Here is a 14,654-nt window from a genome sequence, read left to right as displayed (position 1 = left end):
TGAGCCCAAAAGGGGGGAAAAAGTGCTCAGACATGGAGCTTTAAAAGCACAGACCTATGCCTAGAAATGTGGCAAAAAAGCAAGCCAAAATTTTTCCAAAATCTTTTTACTTTTTCGCATGTCCACCACATATGTTAAAATTCACCATCTTTATCTTTACATTTCCAGCATAATTTACTACTCATTCTATACATTTTAGCTAATTTTTCTTGTGTTAGGTACCATCTATACATCATTTTCATTACATTTTCTTTCAAAGCGGTACATGCAGTAAATTTCAATGTTTCACTCCACAATTTCAACCACGCGTCATAATACTGTACCCAAAGTCTCTTGCCCATTTTATCATCACATCTTTTGTCAGTTCATCTTTCGTAAACCACTCTAACAAAAAATTATACATTTTTGATAACAATTTCACTCTGCCTTCCAACAATTCTATTTGAAATTTGGACCTTTTATCTTCAAAGCCTATTTTCCTGTCATTTAACAATACATCATTCACTTGGTGTTACTGCAACCATCCAGTCAAAACCTCTTTTACTGAAGGAAAGTTTGAAAACCACAGCATTATTTGATTGTGAACATGACTGTGAGGTTCAAAGGGAACCCAAAGTTTTGTCAGAGCACAGTTTGAAAAGCACTGGTTTACTGCATGTCCTCACACACAACTCTAACTTTTAAATTATCTTTGAGCCTCTCACACTGTATTTATATCAACAGCTGGATGTTTAAAATGTGGGAGACAAATCTCAAGAAAGGCATTTGTAATACATATATGCATTCTGGCCAGTATGGGTTTCACACTCAGATTGCAAACACAATTAAATCAAGAGCCACTTTAAGTCTCTTCTGTGAAAATGCTCATAATGGGTACGAGAAGATTTCTCTCAATTTTTAGGCTTACAAGAGCCATTACACTAATCCATGCCTTTTATTCGGGATTAATTAATCCATTGTGTTTTCTTAACACCACGGACAAGAATAACCATTCCACTCTTTAAATGTTATTGGGAAGACTAAAAGAAAGCCATTCTTTTAACTCCTAATAAAGAAAAAAAAGTTTGTTACTTAAAGTTTGTATTATCACAGAGCATTCTGATAATGAGTGGCTATCCTTCTCAATGTGTCAATTACTGTTTTGCACATTCAGGGTGATTAATGACTGGCAGAAGAGTAGACATTTTCCCTCCTCTCCTGAATAAAGTTTCAAAAAAGATGGAGTTGTAATTCAAGCTCAGTTAGGTGTTGCCAGAACACAGCAGCTTATATGTTAAGTTATGCAAGTTTAAATTGCATTTTTACTTGCGTTGGACTCATAGAGGCGGAAAGAAATAATCAGCAAAATTGCTAAAAATAAAAATAAAAATAGAAGTAAGTAGCACTAAAAAGTTGAACTTCCATGTGGATCTTTAAAAATAAAACACACACACACACACACACCCCAAATTGCTGTAGAAAGGTGGAGAACAGAATTCAAGACTGGAAAGATGAAAAACAGAGAAAACCAAAACTGACAGAACCATCCATTGGAGAGCATGCAGCTTCGTGTATACAGTATAAGAGAGTGGGGTGGAAAAGCAAAAAAGAGCAGTGTGTGTATGTTTCAGGCTAGGCTTCCCTTGCACACAAATTGTGTAAGATAGCCAGCTGACCTGCACTGGCTTCGTCTCTACTTTCCAGCTGTGCTCATAACACGCAAACATCACCGCCCACCTTCTTCAAGGCCTGCCCCCAAGCCAACTGGCAAACACCAGCAGACCCAAGCAGCACACAAATAAACAACCATGCCCTGGGCACAGAGTGGGCTCTGTAAGCTGCCCCATGCAAAGGCCTGGGGAAGAAGAAGAGGAGGGGCCCTGAATGGAACTACCAGGGGCCATTCTAGCCCTGAAAACACATGAGTGTGGCATCCATTGCTGTGGCTGCCAGGTCTTGGCTTGGAAATCAGACAGACTGCGGTGCTCTCTCCTCTACAGAGATCAAAGCAGAGGAGCTTCCCATACAGGGGAGAGTGAGAGGCTGGGCTGTTTTGAAACAACTGGCTGAGGCAGCATTTTCCTTATTACGAAGTCCTTTCTACTACTTCCACCCTTCTCCTTGAGCCGGGGCCTCAGATGTCAATACGTTAAAAGCAAGGGTAGTTAATCTCTGCCCTTCCAGATGTTGTTGAACTGCAGCTCCTATCCCCCCCCCCAGCCATTGGCCGTGCTGGCTGGGGTAGGTGGGAGTTGTAGTCCAACATTTGGAAGCAGCAAAGGTTCATTCCCCCCACCTTAAGGAATACAGGAGCAGTTAATGTACAAGCAGCCTATGTTGTGGTAAAATCACAGCTTTCCTGTCCTTATTAAAATATATTTCCTTTCTACAGCTAGATGCAGAACAAAAAACTTGCAGCAATCCTGGTCAAGACCCATAACTTAAAAATTTCCAATATCCTAATGCAGAGGGTGGCTATCCTGGTGCCCCCCCCCACCGAGATGTTCTGCACTCTAGCTCCTATCAACCCCAGCCAGCATGGCCAATGGTCAGAGATGATGGAAGTTGTAGTCTAGCAACGTCTGGAAGGTGGTTCGCCACCTGTGTCCTCAAGCCTCAAATGATGACCCATTCCCTAATGCAAAGATCAAATACAGACTAGCCAGCTCTTCCTAATTCCTTTTCTTGTTTTGTAACTCTTCCTTCCATGCCTTTTCTACGATTGTAGATTCCCCCCCAGTAAGCTGAGAATCCTGCCCTAATCCTTTTTCATTTGTGTACATTCATACAAGTACATACAAGTATGAATGTTTAAAAATGCTTTTTTGAGGTTGAAATAAGACCAAACAGTCATTTCTAGTCCATGGGCAGTCAATGTGGTGGCTTCCAGAGATTTTCGGAGTACCATTCCCAGCATCCTTTACCACTGGCCTTGGTGGCTGGGACTGGTGAGTCCAACAATATCTGGAAGCCACCACATCGGCTAACCATAGCTGCCAAGTTTTCCCTTTTCTCGCGAGGAAGCCTATTCGGCATAAGGGAAAATCCCTTAAAAAAAGGGATAACTTGGCAGCTATGCGGCTAACCCTACTCAACAGGCCCCTGTTGCTCCTGGAAAGAGTAGAGGGACTCTAAGGCCTTCATCCGTTTCTCCATGCCTGCCATGCCCCTCACCCAGACTCGCGCAGGGAGGGCGACTCTGCGACCATTTGCCGGCCAGCCAACCTCCCTCACCTGCTTTCAGGGAAATCAGCCCCGCAAGAGCCACCTGAACCATCAAGGCCAGCCATTCAGAGCAAGGAGAGCCAGACAGAGGGGGCTAGAGGAGGATGGTGCGCTCAGTCCGCCACCGAAGCACCGGCCAGATCTTGAGAGCCTTTTAAACTTGCCAGACGGCAGACTTTTCTCTCATCACCTCAGTGGATTCAACTGTTTATTCAAATCTAATGTGCCATCCAATGTAACGCACCCCCTAATCTTCAAAACATAACTTGGCCAAAAAAGTTGTGCATTACATTTGAGTAAACAAGGTAACCTAATAGGGTTCCTCACCTTGTGGATCTTAAAAGCACACTGTAGACTTGTGTGGACCTGCTCCTTCCCTACTCACACATTCTTTATTTCAGTCCAAAGACCCACAAAAACATTTTCAAAAGCAAAATAAAACAGAAATTCAGGGAAAGGGTTCCAAGGCGGTCACTATGTTTCATCCAGAGCATGTAGGTTTCTGTTTCTTAATACTTCCAAGAGGAACTTAGCTATGTCCAAAGTAGTATCATTTGACATATCTCTAATGAGGTACTTAAGGTGGAAGGTTTCAGATTTTCCAGTTAAGTTTACCAATAGGGGTTTAATTAATTGATCCCTTGCTTGTTTGAACTACTCACAGTGTAGTAGGATCTGCTTCATAAAGTCCACACCCTGAGAGCATAAGCAGAGCCTATTCCGATAGGGTATACCAGACACTCTGCCATTTAGTACTTCTAATGGAAATACATTTGGTCTAGCTTTGGTGAATAACAATTGGCGATAGTTACGTACAGACAGATTCATGAAATAAAATGGCCATACTGTAGTGGATTCCAGATGCAAACGGTCCACAGGTTACATAGGATCACTGTGTGGAATATCTCATAACCTCTGCCTCAGGGATTTAAGGGCAGTATCATAGCCCAGATGATGTAAAAGACCAACTGAAGAGACTTTTCGGGCCATAGTTTTCAACCATGAGCTGATAGATGCTTCATAGGTTAGATGAAAAAATATCCCCTTCCCCAGGCCAAATACTGTGAATGTTAGCCAGTATTTCAAGGCAGCTTTGGTGGAGAGTGGGCGTTCACCTGTTTCCAACAATAGAATTGAGTTAGAAACACAGTTTGGGACCTGAAGTAGGGACCGAAGGAACATAGCTTGGAACCCATCTAACTTAGAAAATAGATCAATGCTGGTTTGATGTGAGGTCTGGCAGCCATGTTAGCCTGGACCTGGAATGTAGGTGAACTTCCTTAGCCAAGCCAAACTATTCTGACTTTGCTTTCACATAGCTGCCCATGAGGCTACATGTTTACTCTCAGGACGTATCTACAATATCTCCCTTTTTTCAGTCATAATCACAGTTTGATTCTCAGGTCACACTATAATATTTACATACCAGTTAGTCACCCGAAAGGAACTCCTCTCTTATGGTGGTCCATAGTAAAGCATAGGTAGCAATCTAACATTGAAAACGAAAACGAAACAAAGCTAAAAAAACCACAAAACACCTCACTGTAAGTGGAAGTAACACATACTGTAAAGCCTAGCAAATAAGGGATCACAACACAACAGAGATGGCTGAGGCAGAAGACCCTTTCCCTACTTTCATAGTGGGGAAATATACGGTATGTAAAAATATAGAACTGGCCCTCTTTTGCCCTTTAAGGGCCCTGCCCATTCAGCTTAATGCCTGCAAGGAAAACTTCAAGTTGCATACTGCTCCGAAAAATCCATCAGAAAACCCAGAAAAAGCTGAGCTACTCCAAGTCTCCATTTTTTTTGCAGAAAGTTACCTTTCTAGCAGATACTGTGTGCTCTAGGGAAAATGTGGGAAAGTGGACAGTTTTTTTAAAATTAAGACCCTTTCTGAACAGTAAGGAAAAGAAAGGTGCCCTCAGCTGCATTGAAGTCTCTGAGCAATACTCCTCAAAGTCATTTTCTAGTCCTTAAGCATTGTTGTTGTTGTTGCTTAGTCGTTTAGTCGTGTCCGACTCTTCGTGACCCCATGGACCAGAGCACGCCAGGCACTCCTGTCTTCCACTGCCTCCCGCAGTTTGGTCAAACTCATGTTCGTAGCTTCGAGAACACTGTCCAACCATCTTGTCTTCTGACGTCCCCTTCTCCTAGTGCCCTCAATCTTTCCCAACATCAGGGTCATTTCCAGGGAGTCTTCTCTTCTCATGAGGTGGCCAAAGTATTGGAGCCTCAGCTTCATGATCTGTCCTTCCAGTGAGCACTCGGGGCTGATTTCCTTCAGAATGGATAGGTTTGATCTTCTTGCAGTCCATGGGACTCTCAAGAGTCTCCTCCAGCACCACAATTCAAAAGCATCAATTCTTCGGCGATCAGCCTTCTTTATGGTCCAGCTCTCACTTCCATACATCACTACTGGGAAAACCATAGCTTTAACTATACGGACCTTTGTCGGCAAGGTGATGTCTCTGCTTTTAAAGATGCTGTCTAGGTTTGTCATTGCTTTTCTCCCAAGAAGCAGGCGTCTTTTAATTTTGTGACTGCTGTCACCATCTGCAGTGATCAAGGAGCCCAAGAAGGTGAAATCTCTCACTGCCTCCATTTCTTCCCCTTCTATTTGCCAGGAGGTGATGGGACCAGTGGCCATGATCTTGGTTTTTTTGATGTTGAGCTTCAGACCATATTTTGCGCTCTCCTCTTTCACCCTCATTAAAAGGTTCTTTAATTCTTCCTCGCTTTCTGCCATCAAGGTTGTGTCATCTGCATATCTGAGGTTGTTGATATTTCTTCCGGCAATCTTAATTCCGGCTTGGGATTCATCTAGTCCAGCCTTTCGCATGATGAATTCTGCATATAAGTTAAATAAGCAGGGAGACAATATACAACCTTGTCGTACTCCTTTCCCAATTTTGAACCACTCAGTTGTTCCATATCCAGTCCTTAAGCATACAAAGATCCAATTTGGATGTAACATTAAATTAAACCATGGCTTGGCATGAATGAGCAAAAGTGTGGTTCCCAGAGCAAAGATCATAGCTGCTGCTTTCCTCCCCAGGTCCTTCTCCTGCTGCCACTACCACATTGTCCATGCCTAAGCTATGGTTTAGTTATGTCTGAACCCAGGCTTGCAAATTTGTTTCACTGCAGGCAAACGAGGAGCTGCAATGAAGGTTTCTTGTTGGTTTGCCACTACCAAGTACATTCGGAGAAGTGTGAGATCTGGTAGAAAGCTAAATTCCAATCTGTCTGCTAATCTGAGATTAGATAATTTACCAGAAAGAACCCCTGTACCTGTACCTATTTTGCCTTTTAGGGATGATTTTAAGAGAAATTTGTTAACATGCATCTTCATGTAGAATAATATACAGTGGTACTTTGGTTCTTGAACTTATTCCGTTCTGGGAGTCCGTTCGACTGAAGCTTCCGATTGGCTACAGGAGCTTCCTGCACTCAAGCGGAAGCCATGTCAGATCTTCGGCTTCTGAAAAATCTTCGCAAACTGGGACACTCACTTCTGGGTTTGTGGCATTCAGGAGCCTATTTGATCGACTACTAAGCCATTCAGGAACCAAGGTACCACTATACTAGCTCAAAATCCGAAAAACATGTAATAGGAAATGATGATAAACTCATCTCTAAAATATACAAACTGTTATTGGAGTGGGAGACCAAAGACGAGATGGCAAAGGTGACAATGACTAAATGGGCAATAGATATTGGTAATAATATACAAATGTCTGCCTGGGAGAAATTATGTGGGGAAACTATGAATTTCTCAGCCTGTTATCAAGGAAAATTTACAAAAGATGATATACAGGTGGTACTTGAAACCCAACAAACTGGTAAAAATGTATGTAAAAGGGTCCAAGTTATGCTGGAAGTGTCAAAAGGTAGAAGGCACTCTGATGCATATGTGGTGGTCATGTAAATATGCTAGAGAGTACTGGAAAATGATTCATATAGAATTTTAAAAGATCATTTCCCAAAAGACCTGAGGCCTTCCCACTAGTGGAGGAAGAGGAGTGCGGGGGAGCGCACCGCCCCCGGCAGCGCGATCCTGGTGGGGTGCCATCGTGGCTGCTCCCCTGCCCCCGCCTGCTCTCCGCCCCCTGGTGCCAGAGCATGAAGCTCCACCACTGGGCCTTCCTACTAGGGATAATAAGTGATGATATTGCAAAGAAGACACTCAACCTCTTACAGTATATGCAACAACTGCGGCTACAATAGTTTATGTGAAAAAAATGTCAAGAAAAAGAAATACCAACAAAAGAAATATGGCAGAATAAATTGATAGAATATACAGAATTATAAGAAACAATTGTGAAACACAGATAAGAAAGGAGTGGAAGTCTTTTGGAGAATATCTCGAGAGATATAATACTCAATTTAACCTGCAAGTAGGAGTAGCCATATGAGCTGCAGTTAGTATTAAATAAAGGAAACACATGAGATAAAATAGGGTGGTATAGCAGGATATGCAGCAGAGTAAGGGTTGCATAGAATGCCATGGAGAGATGGACTGGGAAGTCCTAAGGGAAGTGATATGGGATGGGCAATGTAGGGTGTACAGTATATAAGAAATGTGTGGAAAATGCATAATTTTTGTATATACATATACATATGCGCGCACACACACAAGATTCCTTCCAACCATCATCTCTCAGTAACTTCCTGCCCAAATAAATATTTTTGCTAAATATTTTTGAGTTGCAGCCCTTCAAAATGAACCAAGGTCCATTTAAATGAGATGTAAGAATGTTTAATAGATTTTTCGGGGGGGGGGGGGAGCATGTGTGTTTATTTTTAAAGGTAGCAGTTATGGTCAATTTATTCACACACACACACTTGCTTCAAAAGCCACTGCAAGTCAGGCTATTGTATAATCAACAACTAGGGTATATTAAAAAAATTCCTTCAGTAGCACCTTAAAGACCAACTAAGTTTTTATTTTGGTATGAGCTTTCGTGTGCATGCACACTTCTTCAGATACAGTGAAATGGAAGTTTCCAAGCACTTATGTAGAGAAGGGGTGGGGAGGGGTGGGGATGGGGAGGGGGGATCACTCAGAAGGGTGGTGGAAATGGGTGATTGACTGACTGAGTGATCCCCCCTCCCTCGTGTGCATGCACACGAAAGCTCATACCAAAATAAAAACTTAGTTGGTCTTTAAGGTGCTACTGAAGGAATTTTTTTATTTTACTTCGATCCAGACCAACACGGCTACCTACCTGTAACCAGAACTAGGGTATATGGCAGATATTCTGCAATGTTTGATCAGATGGGGGGATTGTTTAGTTGAAAAAATAGTTGGTGGGTGACAGACGGCAATCCTTGGTGTAAGAATAGTGGTATTTTAAGTGCTCCCGGTTATCCCTGTTTTCATCTGTAAAACATTGGATGGTGTGTGAAAAGCCAAGGGATGATAACAGGAGTGGCAAAACATGTGACCCTAAAGCATGGGTGTAGCCAGGATTTTTGTTGGGGGGGGGCAGAACCTCAGATTTGTTTTGATTTGTAATGATTTTGATGGATTTAGGGGGGCATAAAGATATGGACATAGCCAAGGGCCATCCAGCATCAGCCCCAGCCAGTATAGCTAAGGGTCATGGAAGTGGTAGTCCAGCAACCTCTGGAAGGGCACAGGTTCCTCATCCCTGGCCTAGAAAATTAAAATTCAGAGATGGGTGTGCATGGGTGCTTTTAATCCATCTTCCGCAGGTGGCAAAGCTAAGCCTTTGGGGCTGAATTCTTTCCTTTCTGACAACTCACTTGGGAAACTGACTTCAAGGAGAGAGGGCACCTAGAAGTCAACTCAGGGGCTGGGTAGCAGAGCTGCCTAGGTGGTGATCCTGCAGCGTCTCTGTCCCATGAAATAATCAGTTTAGGCCTTGAATCTGGGAAGCTGCCCGGGGCCTGTGAATTTTTCAGCCTCACCCCAAAGGACGCTGCCTGCACGGTGTAGCAGCTGGCCGAGGGCGGTGGTTCCCACATAACACCCAAAGTGCCCTGTCACCCTCCCACTTTCTTCCCCACCCCTTAGCCCTGGGAATGCTGGCTGGGTGTGCCAACCCCCCCCCCCCCGATGGGAGCTCAGAATGTGGGTTCATAACCCAAGAGCCAGTGCGGTGTAGTGATTAGAGCATGGGTAGGCAAACTAAGGCCCGGGGGGTGGATCCTGCCCAATCGTCTTCTAAATCCGGCCCACAGACGGTCCGGGAATCAGCGTGTTTTTACATGAGTAGAATGTGTAGTTTTATTTAAAATGCATCTCTGGATTATTTGTGGCGCAGAGGAATTCGTTCATTTTTTCTCTCTTCAAAATATAGTCCGTCCCCCCACAAGGTCTGAGAGACAGTGGACCGGCCCCCTGCTGAAAAAGTTTGTTGACCCCAGGATTAGAGTGCTGGACTAGGACACTGGGAGACCAGGGTTCAAATCCCCACTTGACCATGAAGCTCGCTGAATGACCTCAGGCCAGGCATCAGCTCTCAGCCTAATTTACCTCACAGGGTTGTTGTGGGGATTAAATGAGTTTATTGGAGAAAAAAGTGGGAATATGAATGCAACAAACAAACAAACACTTTCCACTCAATTTCAGGCTGAAGAGGTAGGCAAGGGCATCTCTTCACAGTGTGGCTAAAATGCATCAGCGAAGAACGCATGCAAGGGCAACGGGGTAGGAAGCTACATGTAGAGGCTAAAGGTTCTATATAGTACTAGGAAGACTTTGAAGACAGAACCATTAAGTGGTGCAGGAGAACAGAGAGAGGGGAAAACTGTAGGAACATATGGCTGGATTGTCAGAGGAAAAACCTCAAGTCCTTCACTGGATAGCTGAACATTATTCATGCCTGTAGCAACATCAATACATACAACACTTTATGAAGTTTAACTGTGTAATGAACACCAGCCGCTACGTTTCAACAGTGGAGAAGACAGCGAAGGAAGAGGAAACATTTACAAGGGACAAACAGACCACTGTCAGCTGGGAACTAAAGGCTGGGCACACCCTCAATCTAAAAATCTGATACTAACTCCTACACAGACTAAACACACTCCAAACTGATGCAGGCTTCCATGTACAGTGTTTAAAATCTTTTTTTCCAGCTTGGATAGATGGAGTTAAAATAATAGTAAAAATAACAAGAACAAGAACTTTTATGTTAATTTTTACAGTGAGAAGTCCTATAGTCTACATATTGGGAACATTCCTGTTGCACAGTAGTATTTCAGTACTAAGTTGTGGTCTCCTCAGTGGTTAGGTATACCCTGTGATGGTCTGCAGTAAACAAGCCTAATAGAATAAACAGGAGACGGCTGCTGAATATGCAGATGCCTACAATGTACAAAAGATTAGTGTTGTCCAGTTTTCAAAAGGTCAGCCCATAGTTCTTTATGGTAACCTCTGCTAACAAATGTTAGCAACCTTTACAATACTAACAACTGCAAGGGCAGAAGACGTCTATTTGCGTGTCACAGAGCAACTTTCCAATCCAATCCCGACGAACCTGCCTGAGATGGTGATACAACAAACAGAATCTGAAATATGCTAAAGTCTTGTTGCTTCTTTCCCAAACAAGTGGAACCATGAGCAAAATGTTTTACCACGCCTTGATTAAAATTTGGTGGAGCCACCAGGGACCACATAAAGCTGCTGTGAGCTGACACTTGGCCATGCCTGCACCGACTGAAGCACAGATTGGCCTTTGGAGCGTGAAGCATCAACAGCTAACTCATCCTACTCCTCAGCACTCAGCCAGATGTTCGCCCACAGCCTTCACCAAACAATTTGCAAGCAGCAAACTCACTCTGATCTCAGCTTTCTCTCCTTGTGTGTCCAAACCTTGCAGCCAGCATCTCTCTTACAAAACCCTGAGTGGATTTTTCCAGGAGGCAAGAAACTTCCACAAGACCTCTTCCCCACTTCCGCCCCCCCCCCCACTTTTTCCCTTCAGTGCTCAGAAGAGCCCCATCCCTTTTACACTCCCCCTCTATCCATCACCCAAGGCAGATTGTTGTTAATCTGAGCTGCAAAGTCAAGAGGCATCCCCAGCAACCGAATCTCCTTTAGCAGTTCAACAAGTCCACACAGGTCATTCCAGCTGCCGATTTCAGCAGACAGGGGAAATGGATTCTTAATTATTTTTCCAAGCTTGTCACGGAGGGCTTTGTTTCTCTTCTTTTCTCTGTTGTGTCACAGAATGTTAGAGATGAGTCACGCTCGGGGGTTCCTTTTTTCCTTTTTGCTGAAGGGGGGAGGATCTGAAGAGAATAATGGACTGGCTCCACAAAACTGGGGTAACCAAGGTTTCCCCATTCATTAAGGGCACATCTGCACTACACATTTAAACCAGTTTAGGCAACATGGCTTCCTGTGAGGATTATTTGGTGGCTAATCCAACCCCTTTCACCAAAAGACAATTCCCTTCGGTCAGGAGGTGTGAGGGGGAAACATGGTTGAAACCAGGTTAAATCTTACAAATGCCATTCAATCCAGAATAGGCTACAAGTTTAACATGGGATAGAAAGTGTAGAAGTAATCATTTTTAACATGTAGATATATTCCTGGCAAATGTGGGTTTATGTTACCATAAAGCAGTGGGTTTCAACCAGTGTGCCATGGCACCTTTGGGTGTCTTGAATGATAGTCAGGGGTGCTGCAGGCAACCCTGGCCTCTGTCCCTCTTTCCTCCCCTCCCTCCTCTGATGCCCTCTTGTGTCTCTGCCTCCCTGGCTATAAGCTCCCCAGGTGAATAGTGCCTCTGGGGCTGGCCAGGGGGTGCTGGTTCCCAGGAGCTGTGGTGGCCTCAGAGTAGGCAAGAAAGTGGGTGAAGGAGCCCATCCAACCTGTTGGGAGTGGACAGACAAGTGGGAGTCCAGGAAGGTGGGGGGGCAGCTCAGAGACAAGGGGTGGGCTGCTGCCCAGAGAACTCCCAAGGAGAGAGGAGGAGGCTGAAGGAACACACTACAAGGGAGGGTGTTCGAAAAGGGCTGAGGGGCTGCCGGCTCTGCAGACAAGGGGTTACATAACTGGGCTCCTGAGCCCCACAGGGGAGCCGCAGAAAGAATGTAGTAAGTCGAGGGAGCTGTGGACTCAAAAAGGTTGGAAATCTCTGCCGTAAAACCATATGCTATGTTACCAGATCTAGAATGTTTGACAGATTTTAAGTGTCACTTGTAGAAATGGCTTAAAGATCTAATATTTGGGCCCTTTTGTCGATCTATTAAATGTTACACACTCCTGTATCATTTCCCAAAGCTTTGGCCTTCAAGCATTACAAAAGAATGCCAATGATACCAAATGCCACACAACAAGAGGGCTGTCTTGATTTACCCCAGCTGGCGGGGAAATCCACCCTGATGTTAATAATTTAATTTAAACAACTGCAGCATACCCCCTCAAAGCCTTTGAAGTTTGCCTGCCTGCTTAAGAAAAAGTTTTAACAGAAGTGTCACCATCCCTCTTATACACACATGGAGCCCCCAGATACTCCCAAGTGCCTGATCCTGCAACCTCCACTTAACCACTGAGGTGTGAAAAGTAAATACAATTACAGTACAATGAAGAAACCCAGATAAAGTGCTCCATTTGGAGGATATAATCTCTTCCTAACAATATTTGCAAAGTTGATTCTGCCTCAAATTTTAATTGGATCTGAACCAGTTCCAGGAATTTGGATGAAGATCATGGATGACTCCTGTTGACTTGTTGGGCCAAAATATGTCAGAAACGGTTAGATTTTTTTGGGGGGGGGTCCAGACGGAGAGCAAACTTACAATTTTTGTTTTCAGTTGGTTGGTAAGGAATGAGAAGAATCCACAATTCCTTTAACCAACTGCGCAAAAGTTACAAGTTAGGAAGTTGCTGCATAGCTCTCCTCAAATGGGAACTCTTTTGAAGATGAGATTTCACACAAGCTCCTTCCCTGCAGATAACCCTTCTAAAGTTCTTTTGAGGGTGAATAACAATTCCTGCCACTGTGCACTCTTTATCGATTCAGAAAAAAATAAAATCTCTACTGCTCCCCCCCCCAATTTCTTTTTTCTTTGTCACAAACGCTACGACCATTTGAAAGGCAAAGACTGCATGCAATGTCAAAAAAATTCGTAATGAGGAATGAGGATTTTTATTTTAACTTTTTTAAAAAAAAATCAGTTTCAAGTTGGAGACAGGGGAGAGAGAAAAAGCATACCTTTCAAAGACTGAGGCGGTATTGTTAGAGAGTCATTAGAAATCCGGAGATCCTTGTCTACTTCATTACGGAGGATTCCACTTCCAAGATCTGGACCTGGTTCCGAAATCTCAGCTTTCCTGTAGTCTTTTTCTTCCCAAAAGAGCAACATCCAGCGGGGTAGAGAAGGGAGAGCGCTTTTCAAAAAGCACAAAAAAACCAGCAGTAAGGAGAGATCGCTCTAGCCTTTCACCAAATTCCCCAAATTTTCCACATCTTGATTTCACTTCTTTCGCCTTTCTTGGTTTGTTTTACAATTATTATTTTTTAAATGCCAAGAATAACAAGAGTACGCTTTAAAGCTGTTAAAAAGTGCGACGTGGGGTGCAGCTCTCCCTGCGCGCGCGCGCACACATAACGCAGCACGCGTTATAAATATTCGATTCTCCGGACTGCAGCCCGGGACCACCTTGAAGCAGGAAGTTTTGATTTTCTTTCAAAACTTTCCCGATGCTTTCTTGAGCTTTTGCACATGGAGCCAATCAGCCGCTGCGTCTGCGCTGCTGTCTTGTGGAAGGAGGGCTTTGCTCGGGACCACGCAGACTTGTCAGGAGGGGATGGGGAGGAAAGAAAGAGCCCCCCCCTCCGCCGCCGCCGCGCCACCCACTCCACGCCTTTCCTACACGGCAAAGCTTTTGGGTGGTTTCCCCCTCCTCCTGCCCCTCCTTTTTAAAGTTTTAAAGTTGTCGGCTTTTTTTCCTCTTCTTTTTTTTTAAACGGGATCTTTAGCAACAGGAGGAGGGTAAGTTGAGCCCTGTGTGAGGTTTTAGATGGAGCCCCTCTCGAGCGCAGTCCTCACAGCATGTTGCCTACAGTTCCAAAGCGGCTTGGAAAACCCGGCATGGATTTTAAGATTATTATTATTATTATTACTTTATTAATTTGTGGGGTGTGGGTGTGTACGCACACCGCCTGCGCATCTGGGCACACGCCGGGGAGCGCGAGAGGGCGCAAAGAGGCCGGTCCTGTTTTCAAGGCCCATCCCAAACCTATAGAAGCAATTGAAAGAAACGGCTTAGGAGCACAAGCCCACCCAGACTCTTGGGTGGCCTCCCTCGCTCGACGCCATCTATGAGAAATTGCCTTGTCAGGCCGTGGAGGCTGGGGGTTAGAGGGAGAGAGAGAGTGACCCCCAGTATGCTGAGGGCCATGGGCGTAGCCAAAGGGGCGGGGGCAGCTGCCCCCCCCCAAATCAGGTCAACCAATAAAAAATAC

General features: G+C 44.3%; 1 protein-coding gene across 3 annotated transcripts in view; it reads right to left on the bottom strand.

Moving 5' to 3' along the window:
* The window catches only part of GLI1 (GLI family zinc finger 1), a 110,847-nt gene extending 96,610 nt beyond the window's left edge, over nucleotides 1-14,237 (bottom strand). For all 3 annotated transcript variants that reach the window (XM_035102317.3, XM_035102360.3, XM_035102352.3), the window contains exon 1: nucleotides 13,401-14,237. The gene's annotated coding sequence lies outside the window, so the exon portion shown is untranslated. The remainder of the gene's footprint in view (nucleotides 1-13,400) is intronic.
* Between the last annotated feature and the right edge of the window lie 417 nt (nucleotides 14,238-14,654).

Source organism: Zootoca vivipara, chromosome 2 (genome assembly GCF_965207765.1).
Source record: "Zootoca vivipara chromosome 2, rZooViv2.hap1.1, whole genome shotgun sequence".
Lineage (NCBI taxonomy): Eukaryota > Metazoa > Chordata > Lepidosauria > Squamata > Lacertidae > Zootoca > Zootoca vivipara.
This window is presented reverse-complemented; position numbering and strand designations above follow the sequence as displayed.